Raw genomic sequence first — 27,246 nt, 5'->3', positions numbered from 1 at the left:
CATGTCCAGATTATCCTCCAATTAGTTATTATTAGAGCTTTATCCTACACTGTCAGTCTGAATGTTACATTTCGTTGCATTTAAACGTCCGATACCCAAACATTCGTCAGAAAGAGACTCAAAGCTGAATGTGTTTGGGCACCTTGGCCGACAGAAATGGAGTAACAATCAGTAATGGCACTTAGGAATGGTTTGTGCAGACAGCCAGCCAAAATACTTTTAAATGCAAAATGCTGCAATTTGTTCCAAACTCTGGTGTTTTAAGATCCCTATTTAGTGCTTTAAATGGATCCCATTCCTTCTGTTGGGCGGCAGTGAGTTGGGCGGCAGTGAGTTGGACAAGTGGCAGCAGGATTATTCTGGAAAAGGCAAACTCTCTACTTACCCCCAAACCTAATGGTGGCACAAACATTCAACAGCAGATAAATTAGCCTTATTAATGAAGGTACTTGCCAATAGGCTTTTATACATTGGGCTTATAAATCCTGCCCGGTTGTATTTACAGTTACGACTGGGGGGCAAAAGACAAACATAGGAAGGATCTTAATATCACGTCTGAAAGCTGCGCTTCTAGTGGATTCTATCATTGCTTTACACTGGGAATATGCAATGCCAACAGGCCATGATAATATACCTTGACTATGACTAAATTATAATCAGCACCCCATGGTAAAAGTAACCCAGTTACAAATGCCCCCCATCTCCTTATATTCTGCCACTGGCATCGACCCTTTAGCTCAGAGAAGTCAAACAAATCAGCGAGTGGATCCTTATTGTCAGTGCGTTTAATTGTGTAAATGAGTGAAGCAGTGACAGTGCTGTTCCCTGGAGCTCCATAATGGACCTTTAGAACCATAACAATTTATATACACAATTCCAAATATACAATTTCCAAAACAGTTTTACAACATTACAATTTCCAGAAATACAATTTAGACAGAAAATCCTTCATTGTGATGGGAAGGGGCCTTAGTAGGATCTGCAAGAGAAACCAATGGAAACATCAGTGAGCCGCCGAAACCAAACGGTAAGTTTTATAGAACAAATCCCTCTGCCGTCCCACTGTCCCACCTCCCATAGACGTTTAGCGACTGATCGTTACGGTGTTTATTAGAGGAATGGGGGAGAGACTGGCACAGATACCAACCTCACCCAGCGAGCTCTGCCCATAACTGCCGCCCCTCGTCTCGTTCCTCTCACTCTCCTTTATGGGGATTCCTCACTGGGCTTCTGAAAAACATAGAAGGGAAGGATAAATGGAAAATGAAAGGCAGGAACAGGGGATAATTTCCCCCTCCCCAATGTGCCATAGTATCATGTACACAGATAAGAATTTTTTATAAAGTTAAAACAAATTATGGTTTGTAAAAAGCAGTTATTTATGTAATCTAAAATATGCATTTGCAAAACAAAGATAAGTACTGAAACCAAGAATATAAATGGGGAATAATCTACAACGTATATGAAAGAGGGCATATGGCCCAGTATTCCTATAGAGGGCATATGGCCCAGTATTCCTATAGAGGGCATATGGCCCAGTATTCCTATAGAGGGCATATGGCCCAGTATTCCTATAGAGGGCATATGGCCCAGTATTCCTATAGAGGGCATATGGCCCAGTATTCCTATAGAGGGCATATGGCCCAGTATTCGTATAGAGGGCATATGGCCCAGTATTCCTATAGAGGGCATATGGCCCAGTATTCCTATAGAGGGCATATGGCCCAGTATTCCTATAGAGGGCATATGGCCCAGTATTCCTATAGAGGGCATATGGCCCAGTATTCCTATAGAGGGCATATGGCCCAGTATTCTTATAGAGGGCATAGGGCCCTGTATTCTTATAGAGGGCATAGGGCCCTGTATTCCTTTTGAATTAAGGGCAGGAATACACATTTAACAGCATGAAGCCAAGAATATAAAGAGGGCATAGGGCCCTGTATTCCTTTTGAATTAAGGGCAGGAATACACATTTAACAGCATGAAGCCAAGAATATAAAGAGGGCATATGGCCCTGTATTCCTTTTGAATTAAGGGCAGGAATACACATTTAATGGCACGAGTCCAAGCATATTAAAGGGGGGCAGTATAAAAGGGCATATGGCCCTGTATCCCACTGGAAGGAAAGATGGGAATACACACTGATTCTGCATTAAGCCAAGTACCAAGAGTTATTAATCTTTCATTAGAAATAAAATGGCTGTTTCAAAGTAAGAGTTACAACTTCAGTGAAAGAAGAACTGCAGGCGCCTTGCAGCCCATCAATCCCAGCCGTAGCAGCCCCCCCTCTAGCAGCCAAACTGCCCCCCAACTTGGGCTCTTACTGATAAGTGCCAGCCCCAGGAACTCCCAGGATTCATAGGGGCAGCATTAAAGGAGCATAAGGCCCTGTATTCCTATAGAGGGCATAGGGCCCTGTATTCCTAAAGAGGGCATAAGGCCCTGTATTCCTATAGAGGGCATATGGCCCAGTATTCCTATAGAGGGCATATGGCCCAGTATTCCTATAGAGGGCATATGGCCCTGTATTCCTATAGAGGTCATAAGGCCCTGTATTCCTATAGAGGGCATATGGCCCAGTATTCCTATAGAGGGCATATGGCCCAGTATTCCTATAGAGGGCATATGGCCCTGTATTCCTAAAGAGGGCATATGGCCCAGTATTCCTATAGAGGGCATATGGCCCTGTATTCCTAAAGAGGGCATATGGCCCAGTATTCTTTTTGAATTAAGGGCAGGAATACACATTTAATAGCATGAAGCCAAGAATATAAAGAGGGCATATGGCCCTGTATTCCTATAGAGGGCATATGGCCCAGTATTCCTTTTGAAATTAAGGGAAGGAATACACATTTAATAGCATGAAGACAACAATATAAAGAGGGCATAGGGCCCAGTATTCCTATAGAGGGCATATGGCCCTGTATTCCTAAAGAGGGCATATGGCCCTGTATTCCTAAAGAGGGCATATGGCCCTGTATTCTTTTTGAATTAAGGGCAGGAATACACATTTAATAGCATGAAGCCAAGAATATAAAGAGGGAATATGGCCCAATATTCCTATAGTGGGCATATGGCCCTGTATTCCTATAGAGGGCATAGGGCCCATTATTCCTTTTGAATTAAGGGCAGGAATACACATTTAATAGCATGAAGCCAAGAATATAAAGAGGACATATGGCCCTGTATTCCTATAGAGGGCAAATGGCCCTGTATTCCTATAGAGGGCATATGGCCCAGTATTCCTTTTGAAATTAAGGGCAGGAATACACATTTAATGGCATGAAGCCAAGAATATAAAGAGGGCATATGGCCCTGTATTCCTAAAGAGGGCAAATGGCCCTGTATTCCTGTAGAGGGCATATGGCCCAATATTCCTTTTGAAATTAAGGGCAGGAATACACATTTAATGGCAAGAAGCCAAGAATATATAGAGGGCATATGGCCCTGTATTCCTATAGAGGGCATATTGCCCTGATTCCTTTTGAAATTAAGAGCAGGAATACACATTTAATGGCATGAAGCCAAGAATATAAAGAGGGCATATGGCCCTGTATTCCTAAAGAGGGCATATGGCCCTGTATTCCTATAGAGGGCATATGGCCCTGTATTCCTAAAGAGGGCATATGGCCCTGTATTCCTAAAGAGGGCATATGGCCCTGTATTCCTAAAGAGGGCATATGGCCCTGTATTCCTAAAGAGGGCATATGGCCCTGTATTCCTATAGAGGGCATATGGCCCAGTATTCCTAAAGAGGGCATATGGCCCAGTATTCCTAAAGAGGGCATATGGCCCAGTATTCTTTTTGAATTAAGGGCAGGAATACACATTTAATGGCATGAAGCCAAGAATATAAAGAGGGCATATGGCCCTGTATTCCTAAAGAGGGCATATGGCCCTGTATTCCTATAGAGGGCATATGGCCCTGTATTCCTAAAGAGGGCATATGGCCCTGTATTCCTAAAGAGGGCATATGGCCCAGTATTCTTTTTGAATTAAGGGCAGGAATACACATTAAATGGCATGAAGCCAAAAATATAAAGAGGGCATATGGCCCTGTATTCTTTTTGAATTAAGGGCAGGAATACACATTTAATAGCATGAAGCCAAGAATATAAAGAGGGCATATGGCCCTGTATTCCTATAGAGGGCAAATGGCCCTGTATTCCTATAGAGGGCATATGGCCCTGTATTCCTTTTGAAATTAAAGGCAGGAATACACATTTAATGGCATGAAGCCAAGAATATAAAGAGGGCATATGGCCCTGTATTCCTAAAGAGGGCATATGGCCCTGTATTCCTTTTGAATTAAGGGCAGGAATACACATTTAATGGCATGAAGCCAAGAATATAAAGAGGGCATATGGCCCTGTATATCTAAAGAGGGCATATGGCCCTGTATTCCTTTTGAATTAAGAGCAGGAATACACATTTAATGGCATGAAGCCAAGAATATATAGAGGGCATATGGCCCAGTATTCCTTTTGAAATTAAGGGCAGGAATACACATTTAATGGCATGAAGCCAAGAATATAAAGAGGGCATATGGCCCAGTATTCCTATAGAGGGCATATGGCCCTGTATTCCTTTTGAAATTAAAGGCAGGAATACACATTTAATGGCAAGAAGCCAAGAATATAAAGAGGGCATATGGCCCAGTATTCCTATAGAGGGCATATGGCCCTGTATTCCTTTTGAAATTAAAGGCAGGAATACACATTTAATGGCAAAACGCCAAGAATATATAGAGGGCATATGGCCCAGTATTCCTATAGAGGGCATATGGCCCTGTATTCCTAAAGAGGGCATATGGCCCTGTATTCCTAAAGAGGGCATATGGCCCTGCATTCCTAAAGAGGGCATATGGCCCTGTATTCCTAAAGAGGGCATATGGCCCTGTATTCCTTTTGAATTAAGGGCAGGAATACACATTTAATAGCATGAAGCCGTCAATATAAAGAGCGCACAGGGCCCTGTATTCCTATAGAGGGCATAGGGCCCTGTATTCCTATAGAGGGCATAGGGCCCTGTATTCCAATAGAGGGCAAATGGCCCTGTATTCCTATAGAGGGCATATGGCCCAGTATTCCTTTTGAAATTAAGGGGAGGAATACACTTTTAATGGCATGAAGAAAAGAATATAAAGAGGGCATATGGCCCATTATTCCTATAGAGGGCATATGGCCCTGTATGCCTTTTGAATGGCAGGAATACACATTTAATGGCAAGAAGCCAAGAATATAAAGAGGGCATATGGCCCTGTATTCCTATAGAGGGCATAGGGCCCTGTATTCCTTTTAAAAGGGCAGGAATACATATTTACTGGCACGAGTCCAAGCATATTAAAGGGGGGCAGTATAAAAGGGCATATGGCCCTGTATCCCACTGGAAGGAAAGATGGGAATACACACTGATTCTGCATTAAGCCAAGTACCAAGAGTTATTAACCTTTCATTAGAATTAAAATGGCTGTTACAAAGTAAGAGCTACAACTTCAGTGAAAGAAGAACTGCAGGCGCCTTGCAGCCCATCAATCCCAGCCGGAGCAGCCCCCCCTCTAGCAGCCAAACTGCCCCCCAACTTGGGCTCTTACTGATAAGTGCCAGCCCCAGGAACTCCCAGGATTCATAGGGGCAGCATTAAAGGGGCATATGGCCCTGTATTCCTATAAAGGGATAGGGCCCAGTATTCCTATAGAGGGCATGGGGCCCAGTATTCCTATAGAGGAGATAGGGTCCAGTATTTCTTTTGAATTAAGGGCAGGAATACATATTTAATGGCATGAAGCCAAGAATATAAAGAGGGCTTATGGCCCTGTATTCCTATAGAGGGCAAATGGCCCAGTATTCCTATAGAGGGCATAGGGCCCTGTATTCCTAAAGAGGGCATATGGCCCAGTATTCCTATAAAGGGTATATTGCCCTGTATTCCTATAGAGGGCATAGGGCCCTGTATTCCTATAAAGGGTATATTGCCCTGTATTCCTATAAAGGGTATATTGCCCTGTATTCCTATAGAGGGCATATGGCCCATTATTCCTATAGAGGGCATATGGCCCAGTATTCCTTTTGAAATTAAGGGCAGGAATACACATTTAATGGCATGAAGCCAAGAATATAAAGAGGACATATGGCCCTGTATTCCTATAGAAGGCAAATGGCCCAGTATTCCTATAGAGGGCATATGGCCCAGTATTCCTTTTGAAATTAAGGGCAGGAATACACATTTAATGGCATGAAGCCAACAATATAAAGAGGGCATAGGGCCCTGTATTCCTATAGAGGGCAAATGGCCCATTATTCCTATAGAGGGCATATGGCCCTGTATTCCTTTTGAAATTAAGGGCAGGAATACACATTTAATGGCATGAAGCCAACAATATAAAGAGGGCATAGGGCCCTGTATTCCTATAGAGGGCAAATGGCCCATTATTCCTATAGAGGGCATATGGCCCTGTATTCCTTTTGAAATTAAGGGCAGGAATACACATTTAATAGCATGAAGCCAACAATATAAAGAGGGCATAGGGCCCTGTATTCCTATAGAGGGCAAATGGCCCATTATTCCTATAGAGGGCATATGGCCCTGTATTCCTTTTGAAATTAAGGGCAGGAATACACATTTAATGGCATGAAGCCAAGAATATAAAGAGGGCATATGGCCCTGTATTCCTTTTGAAATTAAGGGCAGGAATACACATTTAATGGCATGAAGCCAAGAATATAAAGAGGGCATATGGCCCTGTATTCCTATAGAGGGCATATGGCCCTGTATTCCTTTTGAATTAAGGGCAGGAATACACATTTAATGGCATGAAGCCAAGAATATAAAGAGGGCATATGGCCCTGTATTCCTATAGAGGGCATATGGCCCTGTATTCCTTTTGAATTAAGGGCAGGAATACACATTTAATGGCATGAAGCCAAGAATATAAAGAGGGCATATGGCCCTGTATTCCTATAGAGGGCATATGGCCCAGTATTCCTTTTGAAATTAAGGGCAGGAATACACATTTAATGGCATGAAGCCAAGAATATAAAGAGGGCATATGGCCCTGTATTCCTAAAGAGGGCATATGGCCCTGTACTCCTATAGAGGGCATATGGCCCTGTATTCCTAAAGAGGGCATATGGCCCTGTATTCCTAAAGAAAGCATATGGCCCTGTATTCCTAAAGAGGGCATATGGCCCAGTATTCTTTTTGAATTAAGGGCAGGAATACACATTAAATGGCATGAAGCCAAGAATGTAAAGAGGGCATATGGCCCTGTATTCTTTTTGAATTAAGGGCAGGAATACACATTTAATAGGATGAAGCCAAGAATATAAAGAGGGCATATGGCCCTGTACTCCTATAGAGGGCATATGGCCCTGTATTCCTAAAGAGGGCATATGGCCCTGTATTCCTAAAGAAAGCATATGGCCCTGTACTCCTAAAGAGGGCATATGGCCCAGTATTCTTTTTGAATTAAGGGCAGGAATACACATTAAATGGCATGAAGCCAAGAATATAAAGAGGGCATATGGCCCTGTATTCCTAAAGAGGGCATATGGCCCAGTATTCTTTTTGAATTAAGGGCAGGAATACACATTAAATGGCATGAAGCCAAGAATGTAAAGAGGGCATATGGCCCTGTATTCTTTTTGAATTAAGGGCAGGAATACACATTTAATAGCATGAAGCCAAGAATATAAAGAGGGCATATGGCCCTGTACTCCTATAGAGGGCATATGGCCCTGTATTCCTAAAGAGGGCATATGGCCCTGTATTCCTAAAGAAAGCATATGGCCCTGTACTCCTAAAGAGGGCATATGGCCCAGTATTCTTTTTGAATTAAGGGCAGGAATACACATTAAATGGCATGAAGCCAAGAATATAAAGAGGGCATATGGCCCTGTATTCCTAAAGAAAGCATATGGCCCTGTACTCCTAAAGAGGGCATATGGCCCTGTATTCTTTTTGAATTAAGGGCAGGAATACACATTTACCAGCATGAAGCCAAGAATATAAAGAGGGCATATGGCCCTGTATTCCTAAAGAGGGCATATGGCCCTGTATTCCTTTTGAATTAAGGGCAGGAATACACATTTAATGGCATGAAGCCAAGAATATAAAGAGGGCATATGGCCCTGTATTCCTATAGAGGGCATATGGCCCAGTATTCCTTTTGAAATTAAGGGCAGGAATACACATTTAATGGCATGAAGCCAAGAATATAAAGAGGGCATATGGCCCTGTATTCCTAAAGAGGGCATATGGCCCTGTATTCCTAAAGAAAGCATATGGCCCTGTACTCCTAAAGAGGGCATATGGCCCTGTATTCTTTTTGAATTAAGGGCAGGAATACACATTTACCAGCATGAAGCCAAGAATATAAAGAGGGCATATGGCCCTGTATTCCTAAAGAGGGCATATGGCCCTGTATTCCTTTTGAATTAAGGGCAGGAATACACATTTAATGGCATGAAGCCAAGAATATAAAGAGGGCATATGGCCCTGTATTTCTAAAGAGGGCATATGGCCCTGTATTCCTATAGAGGGCATATGGCCCTGTATTCCTATAGAGGGCATATGGCCCTGTACTCCTATAGAGGGCATATGGCCCTGTACTCCTATAGAGGGCATATGGCCCTGTACTCCTAAAGAGGGCATATGGCCCTGTATTCCTAAAAAGGGCATATGGCCCTGTATTCCTAAAAAGGGCATATGGCCCTGTATTCCTAAAGAGGGCATATGGCCCAGTATTCTTTTTGAATTAAGGGCAGGAATACACATTAAATGGCATGAAGCCAAGAATGTAAAGAGGGCATATGGCCCTGTATTCCTAAAGAGGGCATATGGCCCAGTATTCTTTTTGAATTAAGGGCAGGAATACACATTTAATAGCATGAAGCCAAGAATATAAAGAGGGAATATGGCCCTGTATTCCTATAGAGGGCAAATGGCCCTGTATTCCTATAGAGGGCATATGGCCCAGTATTCCTTTTGAAATTAAGGGCAGGAATACACATTTAATAGCATGAAGACAACAATATAAAGAGGGCATAGGGCCCAGTATTCCTATAGAGGGCATATGGCCCTGTATTCCTAAAGAGGGCATATGGCCCTGTATTCCTAAAGAGGGCATATGGCCCTGTATTCCTAAAGAGGGCATATGGCCCTGTATTCCTAAAGAGGGCATATGGCCCTGTATTCCTAAAGAGGGCATATGGCCCTGTATTCCTAAAGAGGGCATATGGCCCAGTATTCTTTTTGAATTAAGGGCAGGAATACACATTTAATAGCATGAAGCCAAGAATATAAAGAGGGAATATGGCCCAATATTCCTATAGTGGGCATATGGCCCTGTATTCCTATAGAGGGCATAGGGCCCAGTATTCCTTTTGAATTAAGGGCAGGAATACACATTTAATAGCATGAAGCCAAGAATATAAAGAGGACATATGGCCCTGTATTCCTATAGAGGGCAAATGGCCCTGTATTCCTATAGAGGGCATATGGCCCAGTATTCCTTTTGAAATTAAGGGCAGGAATACACATTTAATGGCATGAAGCCAAGAATATAAAGAGGGCATATGGCCCAGTATTCCTATAGAGGGCATATGGCCCTGTATTCCTATAGAGGGCATATGGCCCTGTATTCCTATAGAGGGCATATGGCCTAGTATTCCTTTTGAAATTAAGGGCAGGAATACACATTTAATGGCAAGAAGCCAAGAATATAAAGAGGGCATATGGCCCTGTATTCCTATAGAGGGCATATGGCCCAGTATTCCTTTTGAAATTAAGGGCAGGAATACACATTTAATGGCAAGAAGCCAAGAATATAAAGAGGGTATATGGCCCTGTATTACTATAGAGGGCATATGGCCCTGTATTCCTATAGAGGGCATATGGCCTAGTATTCCTTTTGAAATTAAGGGCAGGAATACACATTTAATGGCAAGAAGCCAAGAATATAAAGAGGGCATATGGCCCTGTATTCCTATAGAGGGCATATGGCCCTGTATTCCTATAGAGGGCATATGGCCCTGTATTCCTATAGAGGGCATATGGCCCTGTATTCCTATAGAGGGCATATGGCCCTGTATTCCTATAGAGGGCATATGGCCCTGTATTCCTATAGAGGGCATATGGCCCTGTATTCCTATTGAGGGCATATGGCCCTGTATTCCTTTTGAATTAAGAGCAGGAATACACATTTACAAGCATAAAGCCAAGAATATAAAGAGGGCATATGGCCCAGTATTCCTATAGAGGGCATATGGCCCTGTATTCCTATTGAGGGCATATGGCCCTGTATTCCTATTGAGGGCATATGGCCCTGTATTCCTTTTGAATTAAGAGCAGGAATACACATTTACAAGCATAAAGCCAAGAATATAAAGAGGGCATATGGCCCAGTATTCCAATAGAGGGCATATGGCCCTGTATTCCTATAGAGGGCATATGGCCCTGTATTCCTATTGAGGGCATATGGCCCTGTATTCCTTTTGCATTAAGGGCAGGAATACACATTTACAAGCATAAAGCCAAGAATATAAAGAGGGCATATAGCCCTATATTCCTTTTGCATTAAGGGCAGGAATACACATTTACAAGCATAAAGGCAAGAATATAAAGAGGGTATATGGCCCTGTATTGCTATAGAGGGCATATGGCCCTGTATTTCTATAGAGGGCATATGGCCATGTATTCCTATAGAGGGCATATGGCCCTGTATTTCTATAGAGGGCATATGGCCCTGTATTCCTATAGAGGGTATATGGCCCTGTATTGCTATAGAGGGTATATGGCCCTGTATTGCTATAGAGGGCATATGGCCATGTATTCCTATAGAGGGCATATGGCCCTGTATTTCTATAGAGGGCATATGGCCCTGTATTCCTATAGAGGGCATATGGCCCTGTATTCCTATAGAGGGCATATGGCCCTGTATTCCTATAGAGGGCATATGGCCCTGTATTCCTATAGAGGGCATATGGCCCTGTATTCCTATAGAGTGCATATGGCCCTGTATTCCTATAGAGGGCATATGGCCCTGTATTCCTATAGAGTGCATATGGCCCTGTATTCCTTTTTCATTAAAGGAAATGGAAAGGCAAAATTTATAAATACTACCATTACATAGTGCTAGTATTGATAAACAAAAACGCTACACTTTGGGGCCAATTATATTAAGAAAAACTTATAAAATCTTACTTTAAACTTTTTGCTCTATCTAAAGAATGGCGCGGCCATCTTTGAAGTTGTTCGCCCTCTTCCGTTCCTTCGGCGTCTGTACTGCGCATGCGCAAGCTTCCTTCCTTCCCCCAGCCTAGGCGCGCGTCCTTTTCTGCGCATGCGCTTATGGTGCGCGCTCCTAGAGGCCGGTCCAGAGGGTGAAGAGGGAGAGCGCGCCTGCCTGAGCGCGTCCACGACTTCTGCAGACTGCGCATGTGCTGCCTGGATTAGAAGTCGTGAAGTCTTCAGAAGCGCGATGCATCATGGGAGCGTTCCTGACACAACTCAGTGGTTTTTGCAGCGCTTTGGATTTAGTGCACCTAAACGAACCGGATATGGGGAGACTTAAGGGCAGCGTTGAGACCACAGATGGTAAGCCTGCTCTTACAGATTAACTCTTGTGTAGCCTTTCCTTCTCCTTTAAGGGTAGGAATACACATTTAATAGCATAAAGCCAAGAATATAAAGAGGGCATATGGCCCTGTATTCCTATAGAGGGCATAGGGCCCTGTATTCCTTTTAAAAGGGCAGGAATACATATTTACTGGCACGAGTCCAAGCATATTAAAGGGGGGCAGTATAAAAGGGCATATGGCCCTGTATCCCACTGGAAGGAAAGATGGGAATACACACTGATTCTGCATTAAGCCAAGTACCAAGAGTTATTAACCTTTCATTAGAATTAAAATGGCTGTTTCAAAGTAAGAGCTACAACTTCAGTGAAAGAAGAACTGCAGGCGCCTTGCAGCCCATCAATCCCAGCCGTAGCATCCCCCCCTCTAGCAGCCAAACTGCCCCCCAACTTGGGCTCTTACTGATAAGTGCCAGCCCCAGGAACTCCCAGGATTCATAGGGGCAGCATTAAAGGGGCATATGGCCCTGTATTCCTATAGAGGGCATGGGGCCCAGTATTCCTATAGAGGAGATAGGGTCCAGTATTTCTTTTGAATAAAGGGCAGGAATACATATTTAATGGCATGAAGCCAAGAATATAAAGAGGGCATATGGCCCAGTATTCCTATAAAGGGTATATTGCCCTGTATTCCTAGAGAGGGCATAGGGCCCTGTATTCCTATAAAGGGTATATTGCCCTGTATTCCTATAAAGGGTATATTGCCCTGTATTCCTATAGAGGACATATGGCCCATTATTCCTATAGAGGGCATATGGCCCAGTATTCCTTTTGAAATTAAGGGCAGGAATACACATTTAATGGCAAGAAGCCAAGAATATAAAGAGGGCATATGGCCCTGTATTACTATAGAGGGCATATGGCCCTGTATTCCTATAGAGGGCATATGGCCTAGTATTCCTTTTGAAATTAAGGGCAGGAATACACATTTAATGGCAAGAAGCCAAGAATATAAAGAGGACATATGGCCCTGTATTCCTATAGAAGGCAAATGGCCCAGTATTCCTATAGAGGGCATATGGCCCAGTATTCCTTTTGAAATTAAGGGCAGGAATACACATTTAATAGCATGAAGCCAACAATATAAAGAGGGCATAGGGCCCTGTATTCCTATAGAGGGCATATGGCCCAGTATTCCTATAGAGGGCATATGGCCCCGTATTCCTATAGAGGGCAAATGGCCCATTATTCCTATAGAGGGCATATGGCCCTGTATTCCTTTTGAAATTAAGGGAAGGAATACACATTTACTGGCATGAAGCCAAGAATATAAAGAGGGCATATGGCCCTGTATTCCTATAGAGGGCATATGGCCCTGTATTCCTTTTGAATTAAGGGCAGGAATACACATTTAATGGCATGAAGCCAAGAATATAAAGAGGGCATATGGCCCTGTATTCCTAAAGAGGGCATATGGCCCTGTACTCCTATAGAGGGCATATGGCCCTGTATTCCTAAAGAAAGCATATGGCCCTGTATTCCTAAAGAGGGCATATGGACCAGTATTCTTTTTGAATTAAGGGCAGGAATACACATTAAATGGCATGAAGCCAAGAATGTAAAGAGGGCATATGGCCCTGTATTCTTTTTGAATTAAGGGCAGGAATACACATTTAATAGCATGAAGCCAAGAATATAAAGAGGGCATATGGCCCTGTACTCCTATAGAGGGCATATGGCCCTATATTCCTAAAGAGGGCATATGGCCCTGTATTCCTAAAGAAAGCATATGGCCCTGTATTCCTAAAGAGGGCATATGGCCCAGTATTCTTTTTGAATTAAGGGCAGGAATACACATTAAATGGCATGAAGCCAAGAATGTAAAGAGGGCATATGGCCCTGTATTCCTATAGAGGGCATATGGCCCTGTATTCCTTTTGAATTAAGGGCAGGAATACACATTTAATGGCATGAAGCCAAGAATATAAAGAGGGCATATGGCCCTGTATTCCTGAAGAGGGCATATGGCCCTGTATTTCTAAAGAGGGCATATTGCCCTGTATTCCTTTTGAATTAAGGGCAGGAATACACATTTAATGGCATGAAGCCAAGAATATAAAGAGGGCATATGGCCCTGTATTCCTAAAGAGGGCATATGGCCCTGTACTCCTATAGAGGGCATATGGCCCTGTACTCCTATAGAGGGCATATGGCCCTGTATTCCTAAAGAGGGCATATGGCCCTGTATTCCTAAAGAGGGCATATGGCCCTGTATTCCTAAAGAGGGCATATGGCCCAGTATTCTTTTTGAATTAAGGGCAGGAATACACATTAAATGGCATGAAGCCAAGAATGTAAAGAGGGCATATGGCCCTGTATATCTAAAGAGGGCATATGGCCCTGTATTCCTTTTGAATTAAGGGCAGGAATACACATTTAATGGCATGAAGCCAAGAATATATAGAGGGCATATGGCCCTGTATTCCTTTTGAATTAAGGGCAGGAATACACATTTAATGGCATGAAGCCAAGAATATATAGAGGGCATATGGCCCTGTATTCCTTTTGAATTAAGGGCAGGAATACACATTTAATGGCATGAAGCCAAGAATATATAGAGGGCATATGGCCCTGTATTCCTATAGAGGGCATATGGCCCTGTATTCCTAAAGAGGGCATATGGCCCAGTAATCCTTTTGAAATTAAGGGCAGGAATACACATTTAATGGCATGAAGCCAAGAATATAAAGAGGGCATATGGCCCATTATTCCTATAGAGGGCATATGGCCCTGTATTCCTATAGCGGGCATATGGCCCAGTATTCCTATAGCGGGCATATGGCCCAGTATTCCTATAGCGGGCATATGGCCCAGTATTCCTTTTGAATTAAGGGCAGGAATACACATTTAATGGCATGAAGCCAAGAATATAAAGAGGGCATATGGCCCTGTATTCCTATAGAGGGCATATGGCCCAGTATTCCTTTTGAATTAAGGGCAGGAATACACATTTAATGGCATGAAGCCAAGAATATAAAGAGGGAATATGGCCCAATATTCCTATAGTGGGCATATGGCCCTGTATTCCTATAGAGGGCATAGGGCCCAGTATTCCTTTTGAATTAAGGGCAGGAATACACATTTAATAGCATGAAGCCAGGAATATAAAGAGGACATATGGCCCTGTATTCCTAAAGAGGGCAAATGGCCCTGTATTCCTGTAGAGGGCATATGGCCCAATATTCCTTTTGAAATTAATGGCAGGAATACACATTTAATAGCATGAAGACAACAATATAAAGAGGGCATAGGGCCCTGTATTCCTATAGAGGGCAAATGGCCCTGTATTCCTGTAGAGGGCATATGGCCCAATATTCCTTTTGAAATTAAAGGCAGGAATACACATTTAATGGCAAGAAGCCAAGAATATATAGAGGGCATATGGCCCTGTATTCCTATAGAGGGCATATTGCCCTGATTCCTTTTGAAATTAAGGGCAGGAATACACATTTAATGGCATGAAGCCAAGAATATAAAGAGGGCATATGGCCCTGTATTCCTAAAGAGGGCATATGGCCCTGTATTCCTATAGAGGGCATATGGCCCTGTATTCCTAAAGAGGGCATATGGCCCTGTATTCCTATAGAGGGCATATGGCCCTGTATTCCTAAAGAGGGCATAGGGCCCAGTATTCCTAAAGAGGGCATATGGCCCAGTATTCTTTTTGAATTAAGGGCAGGAATACACATTAAATGGCATGAAGCCAAAAATTTAAAGAGGGCATATGGCCCTGTATTCTTTTTGAATTAAGGGCAGGAATACACATTTAATAGCATGAAGCCAAGAATATAAAGAGGGCATATGGCCCTGTATTCCTATAGAGGGCAAATGGCCCTGTATTCCTATAGAGGGCATATGGCCCAGTATTCTTTTTGAAATTAAGGGGAGGAATACACTTTTAATGGCAAGAAGCCAAGAATATAAAGAGGGTATATGGCCCTGTATATCTAAAGAGGGCATATGGCCCTGTATTCCTTTTGAAATTAAGGGCAGGAATACACATTTAATGGCATGAAGCCAAGAATATAAAGAGGGCATATGACCCTGTATTCCTAAAGAGGGCATATGGCCCTGTATTCCTATAGAGGGCATATGGCCCTGTATTCCTAAAGAGGGCATATGGCCCTGTATTCCTAAAGAGGGCATATGGCCCTGTATTCTTTTTGAATTAAGGGCAGGAATACACATTTAATAGCATGAAGCCAAGAATATAAAGAGGGCATATGGCCCTGTATTCCTATAGAGGGCAAATGGCCCTGTATTCCTATAGAGGGCAAATGGCCCTGTATTCCTATAGAGGGCATATGGCCCAGTATTCCTTTTGAAATTAAGGGGAGGAATACACTTTTAATGGCATGAAGCCAAGAATATAAAGAGGGCATATGGCCCTGTATTCCTAAAGAGGGCATATGGCCCTGTATTCCTATAGAGGGCATATGGCCCTGTATTCCTAAAGAGGGCATATGGCCCTGTATTCCTAAAGAGGGCATATGGCCCTGTATTCCTAAAGAGGGCATATGGCCCAGTATTCTTTTTGAATTAAGGGCAGGAATACACATTAAATGGCATGAAGCCAAAAATATAAAGAGGGCATATGGCCCTGTATTCTTTTTGAATTAAGGGCAGGAATACACATTTAATAGCATGAAGCCAAGAATATAAAGATGGCATATGGCCCTGTATTCCTATAGAGGGCATATGGCCCTGTATTCCTTTTGAATTAAGGGCAGGAATACACATTTAATGGCATGAAGCCAAGAATATAAAGAGGGCATATGGCCCTGTATATCTAAAGAGGGCATATGGCCCTGTATTCCTTTTGAATTAAGGGCAGGAAAACACATTTAATGGCATGAAGCCAAGAATATATAGAGGGCATATGGCCCTGTATTCCTTTTGAATTAAGGGCAGGAATACACATTTAATGGCATGAAGCCAAGAATATATAGAGGGCATATGGCCCAGTATTCCTTTTGAAATTAAGGGCAGGAATAAACATTTAATGGCATGAAGCCAACAATATAAAGAGGGCATAGGGCCCTGTATTCCTATAGAGGGCATATGGCCCAGTATTCCTTTTGAAATTAAGGGGAGGAATACACATTTAATGGCATGAAGCCAAGAATATAAAGAGGGCATATGGCCCAGTATTCCTATAGAGGGCATATGGCCCTGTATTCCTATAGAGGGCATATGGCCCTGTATTCCTAAAGAGGGCAAATGGCCCTGTATTCCTATAGAGGGCATATGGCCCAGTATTCCTTTTGAAATTAAGGGGAGGAATACACATTTAATGGCATGAAGCCAAGAATATAAAGAGGGCATATGGCCCAGTATTCCTATAGAGGGCATATGGCCCTGTATTCCTATAGAGGGCATATGGCCCTGTATTCCTTTTGAAATTAAAGGCAGGAATACACATTTAATGGCAAAACGCCTAGAATATATAGAGGGCATATGGCCCTGTATTCCTATAGAGGGCATATGGCCCTGTATTCCTAAAGAGGGCATATGGCCCTGTATTCCTAAAGAGGGCATATGGCCCTGTATTCCTAAAGAGGGCATATGGCCCTGTATTCCTAAAGAGGGCATATGGCCCTGTATTCCTAAAGAGGGCATATGGCCCTGTATTCCTAAAGAGGGCATATGGCCCTGTATTCCTTTTGAAATTAAGGGCAGGAATACACATTTAATGGCATGAAGCCAAGAATATAAAGAGGGCATATGGCCCTGTATTCCTATAGAGGGCATATGGCCCTGTATTCCTATAGAGGGCATAGGGCCCTGTATTCCTAAAGAGGGCATATGGCCCTGTATTCCTAAAGAGGGCATATGGCCCTGTATTCCTATAGAGGGCATAGGGCCCTGTATTCCTATAGAGGGCATAGGGCCCTGTATTCCTATAGAGGGCATATGGCCCTGTATTCCTAAAGAGGGCATATGGACCTGTATTCCTAGAGGGCATATGGACCTGTATTCCTATAGAGGGCATAGGGCCCTGTATTCCTATAGAGGGCATAGGGCCCTGTATTCCTATAGAGGGCATATGGCCCTGTATTCCTAAAGAGGGCATATGGCCCAGTATTCCTAAAGAGGGCATATGGCACAGTATTCTTTTTGAATTAAGGGCAGGAATACACATTTAATAGCATGAAGCCAAGAATATAAAGAGGGCATATGGCCCTGTATTCCTAAAGAGGGCATATGGCCCAGTATTCCTTTTGAAATTAAGGGCAGGAATACACATTTAATAGCATGAAGCCGTCAATATAAAGAGCGCATAGGGCCCTGTATTCCTATAGAGGGCATAGGGCCCTGTATTCCTATAGAGGGCATAGGGCCCTGTATTCCTATAGAGGGCATAGGGCCCTGTATTCCTATAGAGGGCATAGGGCCCTGTATTCCTATAGAGGGCAAATGGCCCTGTATTCCTATAGAGGGCAAATGGCCCTGTATTCCTATAGAGGGCATATGGCCCAGTATTCCTTTTGAAATTAAGGGGAGGAATACAATTTTAATGGCATGAAGCCAAGAATATAAAGAGGGCATATGGCCCATTATTCCTATAGAGGGCATATGGCCCTGTATGCCTTTTGAATGGCAGGAATACACATTTAATGGCAAGAAGCCAAGAATATAAAGAGGGCATATGGCCCTGTATTCCTTTTGAATTAAGGGCAGGAATACACATTTAATGGCATGAAGCCAAGAATATAAAGTGGGCATATGGCCCTGTATTCCTATAGAGGGCATATGGCCCTGTATTCCTATAGAGGGCATATGGCCCTGTATTCCTATAGAGGGCATATGGCCCTGTATTCCTATAGAGGGCATATGGCCCTGTATTCCTATAGAGGGCATATGGCCCTGTATTCCTATAGAGGGCATATGGCCCTGTATTCCTATAGAGGGCATATGGCCCTGTATTCCTATAGAGGTCATAGGGCCCTGTATTCCTATAGAGGGCATAGGGCCCTGTATTCCTATAGAGGGCATAGGGCCCTGTATTCCTATAGAGGGCATAGGGCCCTGTATTCCTATAGAGGGCATAGGGCCCTGTATTCCTATAGAGGGCAAATGGCCCTGTATTCCTATAGAGGGCAAATGGCCCTGTATTCCTATAGAGGGCAAATGGCCCTGTATTCCTATAGAGGGCATATGGCCCAGTATTCCTTTTGAAATTAAGGGGAGGAATACAATTTTAATGGCATGAAGCCAAGAATATAAAGAGGGCATATGGCCCATTATTCCTATAGAGGGCATATGGCCCTGTATGCCTTTTGAATGGCAGGAATACACATTTAATGGCAAGAAGCCAAGAATATAAAGAGGGCATATGGCCCTGTATTCCTATAGAGGGCATATGGCCCTGTATTCCTATAGAGGGCATATGGCCCTGTATTCCAATAGAGGGCATATGGCCCTGTATTCCTATAGAGGGCATATGGCCCTGTATTCCTATAGAGGGCATATGGCCCTGTATTCCTTTTGAATTAAGAGCAGGAATACACATTTAATGGCATGAAGCCAAGAATATAAAGAGGGCATAGGGCCCTGTATTCCTATAGTGGGCATATGGCCCTGTATTCCTTTTGAATTAAGGGCAGGAATACACATTTAATGGCATGAAGCCAAGAATATAAAGAGGGCATATGGCCCTGTATTCCTATAGAGGGCATATGGCCCTGTATTCCTATAGAGGGCATATGGCCCTGTATTCCAATAGAGGGCATATGGCCCTGTATTCCTATAGAGGGCATATGGCCCTGTATTCCTATAGAGGGCATATGGCCCTGTATTCCTATAGAGGGCATATGGCCCTGTATTCCTATAGAGGGCATATGGCCCTGTATTCCTATAAAGGGCATATGGCCCTGTATTCCAATAGAGGGCATATGGCCCTGTATTCCTATAGAGGGCATATGGCCCTGTATTCCTATAGAGGGCATATGGCCCTGTATTCCTATAGAGGGCATATGGCCCTGTATTCCTATAGAGGGCATATGGCCCTGTATTCCTATAGAGGGCATATGGCCCTGTATTCCTTTTGAATTAAGGGCAGGAATACACATTTAATAGCATGAAGCCAAGAATATAAAGAGGGCATATGGCCCTGTATTCCTATAGAGGGCATATGGCCCTGTATTCCTTTTGCATTAAGGGCAGGAATACACATTTACAAGCATAAAGGCAAGAATCTAAAGAGGGCATATGGCCCTGTATTCCTATAGAGGGCATATGGCCCTGTATTCCTATAGAGGGCATATGGCCCTGTATTCCTATAGAGGGCATATGGCCCTGTATTCCTATAGAGGGCATATGGCCCTGTATTCCTATAGAGGGCATATGGCCCTGTATTCCTATAGAGGGCATATGGCCCTGTATTCCTATAGAGGGCATATGGCCCTGTATTCCTATAGAGGGCATATGGCCCTGTATTCCTTTTGAATAAAGGGTAGGAATACACATTTAACAGAATGAAGCCAAAAATATAAAGAGGGCATATGGCCCTGTATTCCTTTTGCATTAAGGGTAGGAATACACATTTAACAGCATAAAGCCAAGAATATAAAGAGGGCATATGGCCCTGTATTCCTATAGAGGGCATAGGGCCCTGTATTCCTTTTAAAAGGGCAGGAATACACATTTACTGGCATGAGTCCAAGCATATTAAAGGGGGGCAGTATAAAAGGGCATATGGCCCTGTATCCCACTGGAAGGAAAGATGGGAATACACACTGATTCTGCATTAAGCCAAGTACCAAGAGTTATTAACCTTTCATTAGAATTAAAATGGCTGTTTCAAAGCGAGAGCTACAACTTCAGTGAAAGAACTGCAGGCGCCTTGCAGCCCATCAATCCCAGCCGGAGCAGCCCCCCCTCTAGCAGCCAAACTGCCCCCCAACTTGGGCTCTTACTGATAAGTGCCAGCCCCAGGAACTCCCAGGATTCATAGGGGCAGCATTAAAGGGGCATATGGCCCTGTATTCCTATAAAGGGATAGGGCCCAGTATTCCTATAGAGGGCATATGGCCCTGTATTCCTTAAGAGGGCATATGGCCCAGTATTCCTATAAAGGGTATATTGCCCTGTATTCCTATAGAGGGCATAGGGCCCTGTATTCCTATAAAGGGTATATTGCCCTGTATTCCAATAAAGGGTATATTGCCCTGTATTCCTATAGAAGGCAAATGGCCCAGTATTCCTATAGAGGGCATATGGCCCAGTATTCCTTTTGAAATTAAGGGCAGGAATACACATTTAATGGCATGAAGCAAAGAATATAAAGAGGGCATATGGCCCAGTATTCCTTTTGAAATTAAGGGCAGGAATACACATTTAATAGCATGAAGCCAACAATATAAAGAGGGCATAGGGCCCTGTATTCCTATAGAGGGCAAATGGCCCATTATTCCTATAGAGGGCATATGGCCCCGTATTCCTATAGAGGGCATAGGGCCCTGTATTCCTATAGAGGGCATAGGGCCCTGTATTCCTTTTGAATTAAGGGCAGGAATACACATTTAATGGCATGAAGCCAAGAATATAAAGAGGGCATATGGCCCTGTATTCCTATAGAGGGCATATGGCCCAGTATTCCTTTTGAAATTAAGGGCAGGAATACACATTTAATGGCATGAAGCCAAGAATATAAAGAGGGCATATGGCCCTGTATTCCTAAAGAGGGCATATGGCCCAGTATTCCTAAAGAGGGCATATGGCCCAGTATTCTTTTTGAATTAAGGGCATGAATACACATTAAATGGCATGAAGCCAAGAATGTAAAGAGGGCATATGGCCCTGTATTCTTTTTGAATTAAGGGCAGGAATACACATTTAATAGCATGAAGCCAAGAATGTAAAGAGGGCATATGGCCCTGTATTCTTTTTGAATTAAGGGCAGGAATACACATTTACCAGCATGAAGCCAAGAATATAAAGAGGGCATATGGCCCTGTATTCCTAAAGAGGGCATATGGCCCTGTATTCCTTTTGAATTAAGGGCAGGAATACACATTTAATGGCATGAAGCCAAGAATATAAAGAGGGCATATGGCCCTGTATTCCTGAAGAGGGCATATGGCCCTGTATTTCTAAAGAGGGCATATTGCCCTGTATTCCTTTTGAATTAAGGGCAGGAATACACATTTAATGGCATGAAGCCAAGAATATAAAGAGGGCATATGGCCCTGTACTCCTATAGAGGGCATATGGCCCTGTACTCCTATAGAGGGCATATGGCCCTGTACTCCTATAGAGGGCATATGGCCCTGTACTCCTATAGAGGGCATATGGCCCTGTACTCCTATAGAGGGCATATGGCCCTGTACTCCTATAGAGGGCATATGGCCCTGTACTCCTATAGAGGGCATATGGCCCTGTACTCCTATAGAGGGCATATGGCCCTGTACTCCTATAGAGGGCATATGGCCCTGTACTCCTATAGAGGGCATATGGCCCTGTACTCCTATAGAGGGCATATGGCCCTGTACTCCTATAGAGGGCATATGGCCCTGTACTCCTATAGAGGGCATATGGCCCTGTACTCCTATAGAGGGCATATGGCCCTGTACTCCTATAGAGGGCATATGGCCCTGTACTCCTATAGAGGGCATATGGCCCTGTACTCCTATAGAGGGCATATGGCCCTGTACTCCTATAGAGGGCATATGGCCCTGTATTCCTAAAGAGGGCATATGGCCCAGTATTCTTTTTGAATTAAGGGCAGGAATACACATTTAATAGCATGAAGCCAAGAATATAAAGAGGGCATATGGCCCTGTATTCCTATAGAGGGCAAATGGCCCTGTATTCCTATAGAGGGCATATGGCCCTGTATTCTTATAGAGGGCATATGGCCCTGTATTCCTAAAGAGGGCATATGGCCCTGTATTCCTTTTGAAATTAAAGGCAGGAATACATATTTAATGGCATGAAGCCAAGAATATAAAGAGGGCATATGGCCCTGTATTCCTATAGAGGGCATATGGCCCTGTATTCCTAAAGAGGGCATATGGCACAGTATTCTTTTTGAATAAAGGGCAGGAATACACATTTAATAGCAAGAAGCCAAGAATATAAAGAGGGCATATGGCCTAGTATTCCTTTTGAAATTAAGGGCAGGAATACACATTTAATGGCATGAAGCCAAGAATATAAAGAGGGCATATGGCCCTGTATTCCTATAGAGGGCATATGGCCCTGTATTCCTATAGAGGGCATAGGGCCCTGTATTCCTAAAGAGGGCATATGGCCCTGTATTCCTATAGAGGGCATATGGCCCAGTATTCCTATAGCGGGCAAATGGCCCAGTATTCCTTTTGAATTAAGGGCAGGAATACACATTTAATGGCATGAAGCCAAGAATATAAAGAGGGAATATGGCCCTGTATTCCTATAGAGGGCATATGGCCCTGTATTCCTATAGAGGGCATATGGCCCTGTATTCCTATAGAGGGCATATGGCCCTGTATTCCTATAGAGGGCATATGGCCCAGTATTCCTATAGCGGGCAAATGGCCCAGTATTCCTATAGCGGGCAAATGGCCCAGTATTCCTTTTGAATTAAGGGCAGGAATACACATTTAATGGCATGAAGCCAAGAATATAAAGAGGGCATATGGCCCAGTATTCCTTTTGAATTAAGGGCAGGAATACACATTTAATGGCATGAAGCCAAGAATATAAAGAGGGCATAGGGCCCTGTATTCCTATAGAGGGCATATGGCCCTATATTCCATTTGAATAAAGGGCAGGAATACACATTTAACCTGCATCAAGCTAAAAATATAAAGAGGGCATATGGCCCTATATTCCTTTTGCATTAAGGGCAGGAATACACATTTACTGGCACGAGTCCAAGCATATTAAAGGGGGGCAGTATAAAAGGGCATATGGCCCTGTATCCCACTGGAAGGAAAGATGGGAATACACACTGATTCTGCATTAAGCCAAGTACCAAGAGTTATTAACCTTTCATTAGAATTAAAATGGCTGTTTCAAAGTAAGAGTTACAACTTCAGTGAAAGAAGAACTGCAGGCGCCTTGCAGCCCATCAATCCCAGCCGGAGCAGCCCCCCCTCTAGCAGCCAAACTGCCCCCCAACTTGGGCTCTTTCTGATAAGTGCCAGCCCCAGGAACTCTACCTCCCAGGATTCATAGGGGCAGCATTAAAGGGGCATATGGCCCTGTAATCCTATAGAGGGCATAGGGCCCAGTATTCCTATGGAGGGCATAGGGCCCAGTATTCCTATAGAGGAGATAGGGTCCAGTATTCCTTTTGAATTAAGGGCAGGAATACATATTTAATGGCATGAAGCCAAGAATATAAAGAGGGCATATGGCCCAGTATTCCTATAGAGGGCATATGGCCCAGTATTCCTATAGAGGGCATAGGGCCCAGTATTCCTATAGAGGGCATAGGGCCCAGTATTCCTTTTGAAATTAAAGGCAGGAATACACATTTAATGGCAAGAAGCCAAGAATATAAAGAGGGCATATGGCCCTGTATTCCTATAGAGGGCATAGGGCCCAGTATTCCTATAGAGGGCATAGGGCCCAGTATTCCTATAGAGGGCATAGGGCCCAGTATTCCTATAGAGGGCATATGGCCCAGTATTCCTATAGAGGGCATAGGGCCCTGTATTCCTATAGAGGGCATAGGGCCCTGTATTCCTATAGAGGGCATATGGCCCAGTATTCCTATAGCGGGCAAATGGCCCAGTATTCCTTTTGAATTAAGGGCAGGAATACACATTTAATGGCATGAAGCCAAGAATATAAAGAGGGAATATGGCCCTGTATTCCTATAGCGGGCAAATGGCCCAGTATTCCTTTTGAAATTAAAGGCAGGAATACACATTTAATGGCAAGAAGCCAAGAATATATAGAGGGCATATGGCCCTGTATTCCTTTTGAAATTAAAGGCAGGAATACACATTTAATGGCAAGAAGCCAAGAATATAAAGAGGGCATATGGCCCTGTATTCCTATAGAGGGCATAGGGCCCAGTATTCCTATAGAGGGCATAGGGCCCAGTATTCCTATAGAGGGCATAGGGCCCAGTATTCCTATAGAGGGCATAGGGCCCAGTATTCCTATAGAGGGCATAGGGCCCAGTATTCCTATAGAGGGCATAGGGCCCAGTATTCCTATAGAGGGCATATGGCCCAGTATTCCTTTTGAATTAAGGGCAGGAATACACATTTATCAAAATGAAGCCAAGAATATAAAGAGGGCATATGGCGCACATGTGCCTAGGACAGTATGATGAAATTATTTATACATTTACATGCCAATATTTCAGTCATAAGGACAATATTTCAGTGATACAGACGGGACTGCACAACAAGTTCCCAGTTTGCCCTGGGAGCCAGGGGTTCTAAAGAGGACACAACCATTCAGAAGTTCCATAGGGGGGTTACCTTCACTGGAATTGGCACAGCGGATCATCAAAGCCAGAGCCACAACTTAGAGAGATGCCCTGCAGGGCCCTTACAGAGCAAGTCCCAACTATGGAGCAGCCCCCACCTCTAGCAGCTGTACCACTCGCAACATGGATTCTCTTTCAGGGAAGTGTCCCCCTGGCTCCCAGGGCACACTGGCACACCCATGTACCCCCCCGCCTGTAGCACACTGGCATCCCCATGTACCCCCCCGCCTGTAGCACACTGGCACCCCCATGTACCCCCCCCACCTGTAGCACACTGGCACCCCCATGTACCCCCCCCACCTGTAGCACCACTGGCACCCCCATGTACCCCCCCACCTGTAGCACACTGGCACCCCCATGTACCCCCCCCACCTGTAGCACACTGGCACCCCCATGTACCCCCCCGCCTGTAGCACACTGGCACCCCCATGTACCCCCTGCCTGTAGCACACTGGCACCCCCATGTACCCCCTGCCTGTAGCACACTGGCACCCCCATGTACCCCCCCACCTGTAGCACACTGGCACCCCCATGTACCCCCTGCCTGTAGCACACTGGCACCCCCATGTACCCCCCCGCCTGTAGCACACTGGCACCCCCATGTACCCCCTCCGCCTGTAGCACACTGGCACCCCCATGTACCCCCTCCGCCTGTAGCACACTGGCACCCCCATGTACCCCCCCCACCTGTAGCACACTGGCACCCCCCCCACCTGTAGCACACTGGCACCTCCATGTACCCCCCCCACCTGTAGCACACTGGCACCCCCCCCACCTGTAGCACACTGGCACCTCCATGTACCCCCCCCACCTGTAGCACACTGGCACCCCCATGTACCCCCTGCCTGTAGCACACTGGCACCCCCATGTACCCCCCCGCCTGTAGCACACTGGCACCCCCATGTACCCCTCCGCCTGTAGCACACTGGCACCCCCATGTACCCCCTGCCTGTAGCACACTGGCACCCCCATGTACCCCCCCGCCTGTAGCACACTGGCACCCCCCCCACCTGTAGCACACTGGCACCTCCATGTACCCCCCGCCTGTAGCACACTGGCACCCCCATGTACCCCCCCACCTGTATCACAGTGGTACCCCCATGTACCCCCCCACCCGTAGCACTTTAATCAGTGCAAAAACTGCATTAGCTAGCATGAACTAAACCAGCTGAACTATATAAAGACCATATTATACATTTATATTTATATATACATTTTATAGTAGGAGGCAGTTTATATATAAACCTCACCTGTTTCAGTGAACAGAGAATCTCAGATCCTTTGCTCTTCATTTCTCTTTGTATTTATGTATTTCTGGAAACCTTAAGGGGGAAAAAAATAAAATGTTATACTCAGCCCACAGTAAGAATATTTATTTTATTTTAATTCCTGCTAAGTAACTTCACTAGGCAGAAACCAGATTCAAACCCAACAATGATTGTGTATCAGTCTGACATGCTCAGTGTGAGGCTCAATGAACCCTCCTGCCCTGAGTTACTGATACAAACTGAGGCCTACTCACTGCTTGAAGCCTGTGCTAGAGTTGTTTGCACATGGCATTAATTGTATCAGAGAGCCCTGTAATTCACATGGGCTGAGCATGAAATACCTGTACAAACATATCTGTATTTGAATCAAACATAATATAAAAAAAAAAAGAATAAAAAAAGAAACAAGTTCAAGCTCTGAGTTCTTACCTGTTGCTTTGTGAGCAGCCATTTTATAAAGGCCGGCCTGGCCCTCTGAGCGGGTATTTATAGGGGAGATACCGGCCACTTGGGGCAGCAGAGAGCACTGAGGAAACAAACAAAAGATTAAAAGAGAAGTCCACCCAAAAGAATGAAATAAATAGATATCAACTGCTGGTACTGTTTTATTATTACAAAAAAAGGGAATCATTTAACCATTAAATAAACCCAATAGGGCTGTTCTGCCCCAATAAGGGGTAATTATATCTTAGTTGGGATCAAGTACAGGTACTGTTTTATTATTACAGAGAAAAGGGAATCATTTAACCATGAAATAAACCCAATAGGGCTGTTCTGCCCCAATAAGGGGTAATTATATCTTAGTTGGGATCAAGTACAGGTACTGTTTTATTATTACAGAGAAAAGGGAATCATTTAACCATTAAATAAACCCAATAGGGCTGTTCTGCCCCAATAAGGGGTAATTATAT

General features: G+C 44.1%; 1 protein-coding gene and 1 long non-coding RNA gene across 5 annotated transcripts in view; both read right to left on the bottom strand.

Moving 5' to 3' along the window:
- LOC100498645 overlaps positions 1–27,246 on the bottom strand; it is a 94,024-nt gene that overhangs the window by 39,186 nt on the left and 27,592 nt on the right. The gene's annotated exons all lie outside the window — the stretch shown is intronic.
- On the bottom strand, positions 768–26,928 carry LOC101734743. 2 transcript variants are annotated; one of them, XR_004222188.1, is made up of 4 exons: positions 26,765–26,928; positions 26,318–26,389; positions 1,148–1,230; positions 768–979 (listed from the first exon to the last, which is right to left on the bottom strand). It is a non-coding gene; the product is annotated as an uncharacterized LOC101734743 (long non-coding RNA). The 2 variants fall into 2 exon arrangements; XR_004222189.1 differs by lacking the exon at positions 26,765–26,928 and adding an exon at positions 26,590–26,707.

This window comes from Xenopus tropicalis, chromosome 4 (assembly GCF_000004195.4).
Source record: "Xenopus tropicalis strain Nigerian chromosome 4, UCB_Xtro_10.0, whole genome shotgun sequence".
Lineage (NCBI taxonomy): Eukaryota > Metazoa > Chordata > Amphibia > Anura > Pipidae > Xenopus > Xenopus tropicalis.
This window is presented reverse-complemented; position numbering and strand designations above follow the sequence as displayed.